This window comes from Urocitellus parryii, chromosome 6 (assembly GCF_045843805.1).
Source record: "Urocitellus parryii isolate mUroPar1 chromosome 6, mUroPar1.hap1, whole genome shotgun sequence".
NCBI classification, from domain to species: Eukaryota; Metazoa; Chordata; class Mammalia; order Rodentia; family Sciuridae; genus Urocitellus; species Urocitellus parryii.
Window position 1 is genome coordinate 50,481,287 of NC_135536.1, and position 5,431 is coordinate 50,486,717.

Below are 5,431 nucleotides of genomic sequence, written 5' to 3' on the forward strand. Positions count from 1 at the left end.
CACACTGCCCCTAATTTTTCCTGCTTTGGATTAAAATATATTATGCTGTAACACTCAAAGGAGAATATAAAAAACATTTTTAAAGATTCCAAGAAAAACTTACATTTTGCTTCCAGAATTGTACATGCCCCTGCTAGAGACAGGTGTCTCCCAAAAGCTCATGTGTGAGACAACACAAGAAAGTTCAGAGGTGAGCTTTTCTCACATGTTGGGATGACTGGGCGGCAGCGGTGTTGGTACCATGTCCTTGGAGGTGACCAGAGAGACTGCAGGAATGGTGCTAGCAGAGCTGTATGTCTCAGATCGAGAGGGAAATGGTGCCACAGGAGATGGAACCAAAGAGAAGCTATTTAAAACAGGCCTAAAAGCTTTGATGACAGTAGGAAAAGATCCATTTCCTACCATTCATGTAGATTCACAAAAAGAAAATGAGAGATGGAACATTATGTCTAAATCACAGATGAAGAACATTAGGAAAATGTAGCATAGGGAGCAAATGAAGAGTGAATCCCGAGAGAAGAAAAAGGCAGAAGATAATTTGCGAAGAGAAAAGAACCTCGAAGAAGCAAAGAAGAATACCATTAAAAATGATCCAAGTCTGCCAGAGCCACAATATGTGAAGATTCATGCATTAGAAGGATATAGAGGCCGGAGAGTAAAGGGTTTTGGCTGGGTCCATAGGCTGCGTAGGCAAGGAAAGAATTTAATGTTCCTGGGGTTGCGGGATGGTACGGGTTATCTTCAGTGTGTCTTGTCGGAGGAGTTGTGTCAGTGTTACCATGGAGTAGTTTTGTCTACTGAGAGTAGTGTTGCTGTATATGGAATGCTAAATCTTACTCCAAAGGGCAAGCAGGCTCCAGGGGGCCACGAGCTGAATTGTGACTTCTGGGGACTTATAGGGTTGGCCCCTGCTGGAGGAGGAGATAACTTAATCAATGAAGTATCTGATGTCGATGTCCAGCTGAACAATAGGCATATGATGATCCGAGGAGAAAATATGTCTAAAATCCCAAAAGCACGTTCCATGATCACCAGGTGCTTCAGAGATCACTTCTTTGATAGGGGGTACTGTGAAGTTATTCCTCCAACATTGGTGCAGACACAGGTAGAAGGTGGTGCCACGCTCTTCAAGCTTGACTGTTTCGGGGAAGAGGCATTTTTGACTCAGTCCTCTCAGTTGTTCCTGGAGACCTGCCTTCCATCCTTGGGAGATGTTTTTTGTATTGCACAGTCATACAGAGCAGAACAATCCAGAACACGAAGTCACCTGGCTGAGTACACTCATGTGGAAGCTGAGTGCCCTTTCCTTTTGAGGATCTCCTGAACAGATTGGAGGACTTGGTTTGTGACATGGTAGATAAGAGTCTTAAAATCACCGGCAGCAAGCATAATGTATGACCTCAATCTGAACTTTAAACCCCCTAAACGGCCTTTCAAACAGATGAACTACTCCAATGCTATTGTGTGGCTAAAAGAACACAATGTAAAGAAAGAAGATGGGACTTTCTATGAATTTGGAGAAGATATCCCAGAAGCTCCTGAGAGACTGATGACAGACACCATTAATGAACCAGTCTTGCTGTGTCAATTTCCTGTGAAGATCAAGTCCTTCTACATGCAGCGATGTCCTGAGGATTCCCGCCTTACTGAATCTGTTGACGTGTTGATGCCCAATGTTGGTGAGATTGTGGGAGGCTCAATGCGTATCTGGGATAGTGAAGAAATGTTGGAAGGTTATAAAAGGGAAGGGATTGACCCCACTCCTTACTGGTACACAGATCAGAGAAAATATGGTACACATCCTCATGGAGGATTCAGCTTGGGCTTAGAATGATTCCTGACTTGGATTCTGAATAGATATCACATCCGAGATATATGCTTGTACCCTCGATTTGTCCAGCTCTGTAAGCCATAACTGATTCCTCCTAAAGCATGAAGAAAAGATGGTCATGAAAGGGACAGACTGCCTCATTAAAAAGGAACAAAATATGGCGACCAACCACGCGACTGGGCGGCTGAAGACCGCACGCCCACCGGCAACCGGGAGCTGAAACCAACCAGAGACATTCCAGTCCCACCCCCCCATTCGGACACCCCGGCAAGGAGCCTGGGGCCCGCCATAGCAGAGAGGTGACATCACTGGAGCTCGGCCGTCGGAATTCCTTCCCAGCGGAATCCAATTTAGCAGGCATAGTCTACCAACACAAAGGAGAGACAACAGAGATATACAAAACCAAAACAAATCTATAGAAGAGAGCAGGAACACAGCAATCAAATAGAGCTGGAAAGTAACGTGAACATCACGAAAAAACAAGGGAAAAAAGGAGTACAAACAATGCAGGACAACTTAAATCTACAGGAGAACCTAGAAGCATCAGAAACATAGATAGGGAAAGAACTCAAGGCATACCTAACTCAGATGGAAAGGAATATTAGAGAAGACATGAGACAGCAAGTCCAAGCAATAAGAGTATATTTTGAAAATGAATTAAACAAACAAATTCAAATGGCAAAGAATGAGCTTTACCAGGAGATAGAGATCTTAAAAAAAATCAAACAGTAATCCTAGAAATGCAGGAAACTATAAACCAAATTAAAAACTCAAACAAGAATATTACAAATAGACTAGATCAAGTAGAAGCCAGAACATCAGATAATGAAGACAAAGTTTATCAACTTGAAAAGAATATAGTCAACACAGAAAAGATGCTTAAATCCCACGAGCAATCTATTCAAGAGACATGGGATGTCATAAAAAAACCAAATTTGAGAGTCATCGGGATAGAAGAAGGCATAGAGAATCAAACCAAAGGAATGGACAACCTATTAAATGAAATAATTCTAGAAAACTTGCCAGAAATGAAAGATGGAATGGATTGCCAAATCCTGGAAGCCTACAGGACCCCAAACATTCAAAACCGAAATAGGGGCTGGGGATGTGGCTCAAGCGGTAGCGCGCCATGCCTGGCATGCGTGCGGCCCGGGTTCGATCCTCAGCACCACATACCAACAAAGATGTTGTGTCCGCCGAGAACTAAAAAATAAATATTAAAAAAAAAAAAAAAAAGAATTAAAAAAAAAAAAAAAAAAAAAAACGAAATAGACCAACTCCAAGACATATAATTATGAAGATAGCCAACATACAGAACAAGGAGAGAATATTAAAAGCTATGAGAGAAAAGAGGCAGATTACATTCAGGGGTAAACCAATTAGGTTAACGACTGATTTTTCATCACAGACTTTGAAAGCAAGAAGATCCTGGAACAATGTATTTCAAACGCTGAAAAATAATGGATTCCAACCAAGAATACTGTATCCAGCAAAATTAAGCTTCAGATTTGACAATGAAATTAAAATATTCCACGATAAACAAAAGTTAAAAGAATTGGCAGCCAGAAAACCAGCACTGCAAAGCATTTTGAGCAAAATACTACAAGAAGAGGAATTGAAAAATAGTGCCCAAAACTAACAGCGGGAGGTATCTCAGTAAAGGGGGAGGAAAATAACCAAAAAGTAAAAACTAGCCAAACTAAAATAAATAAATAAATAAACATGACTGGAAGTACAAATCATATTTCAATTGTAACCTTAAATGTTAATGGCCTAAACTCACCAATCAAGAGACCTAGGCTAGTAAACTGGATCAAAAAAAAATCCAACAATATGCTGCCTTCAGGAGACTCATATGATAGGAAAAGACTTACACAGGCTAAAGGTAAAATGTTAGAAAAAATCATACCACTCACATGGCCCTCGGAAGCAAGCAGGAGTGGCCATACTCATATCAAATAAAATCAACTTCAAACCTAAGTTAATCAAGAGGGATAAAGAATGACACTATATACTGTTAAAAGGAACCATCCACCAACAAGACATAACAATTATCAATTTGTATGCACCAAACAATGGTGCTGCAACATTCATAAAACAAACTCTCCTCAAGTTCAAGAGTCAAATAGATTACAACACAATAATTATGGGTGACTTCAACACACCGCTCTCACCATTAGACAAATCCTCTAGATAAAAGCTGAATAAAGAAACTATAGAACTCAATAGCATAATCAATAACCTAGACTTAACCGACATATATAGAATATATCAACCATCATCAAGTGGATATACGTTCTTCTCAGCAGCACATGGATCCTACTCAAAGATAAACCATATATTATGCCATAGGACATCTCTTAGTAAATATAAAGGCATGGAGAAAATACCATGCACCATATCTGATCATAATGGAATGAAACTGGAAATCAATGATAAAAGAAGGAAGGAAAAATCCTACATCACATGGAAAATGAACAATATGTTACTGAATGATCAATGGGTTACAGAAGACATAAAGGAGGAGATAAAAAAATTCTTAGAGACAAATGACAATACAGACACAACATACCGGAATCTATGGGACACAATGAAAGCAGTTTTAAGAGGGAAATTCATTTCTTGGAGTTTTTTCCTCAAAAAAAGAAAAAACCAACAAATAAATAACTCACACTACACCTCAAAAACCTAGCAAAGGAAGAGCAAAACAACAGCAAATGTAGTAGAAGACAAGAAATAATTAAAATTAGAGCAGAAATCAACGAAATTGAAACAAAAAAAACCATTGAAAAAATTGAAAAAACTAAAAGTTGGTTCTTTGAAAAACTAAATAAGATCGACAGGCCCTTAGCCATGCTAACAAAGAGAAGAAGAGAGAGAACTCAAATTACTAATATACGGGATGAAAAAGGCAATATCACAACAGACACTACAGAAATACAGAAGATAATTAGAAAGTATTTTGAAACCCTATATTCCAATAAATTAGAAGATAATGAAGATATCGATAAATTTCTTAAGTCATATGTATGATCCGCCCAGATTGAGTCAGGAAGACACACACAATTTAAACAGACCAATAACAAAGGAAGAAATAGAAGAAGCCATCGAAAGACTACCAACCAAAAAAAGCCCTGGACCAGATGGGTATACAGCAGAGTTCTACAAAACCTTCAAAGAAGAATTAATACCAATGCTTTTCAAGCTATTTCAAGAAATAGAAAAAGAAGGAGCTCTTCCAAATTCATTCTATGAGGCCAACATCACCCTGATCCCGAAACCAGACAAAGACACTTCAAAGAAAGAAAACTACAGACCAATATCTCTAATGAACTTGGATGCAAAAATTCTCAATAAAATCCTGGCGAATCGAATACAAAAGCATATCAAAAAAATTGTGCATCATGATCAAGTAGGATTCATCCCTAGGATGCAAGGCTGGTTCAATATATGGAAATCAATAAATGTAATCCACCACATCAATAGACATAAAGACAAGAACCATATGATCATCTCGATAGATCCAGAAAAAGCATTCGACAAAGTACAGCATCCCTTTATGGTCAAAACACTAGAAAAACTAGGGAAAACAGGAACTTA

At 38.9% G+C, this 5,431-nt stretch overlaps 1 pseudogene; it reads left to right on the forward strand.

Moving 5' to 3' along the window:
* Nucleotides 1–241: 241 nt before the first annotated feature.
* Nucleotides 242–1,915, forward strand: LOC113196881 (asparagine--tRNA ligase, cytoplasmic pseudogene; annotated as a pseudogene).
* The last annotated feature ends 3,516 nt before the right edge of the window (nt 1,916–5,431 follow it).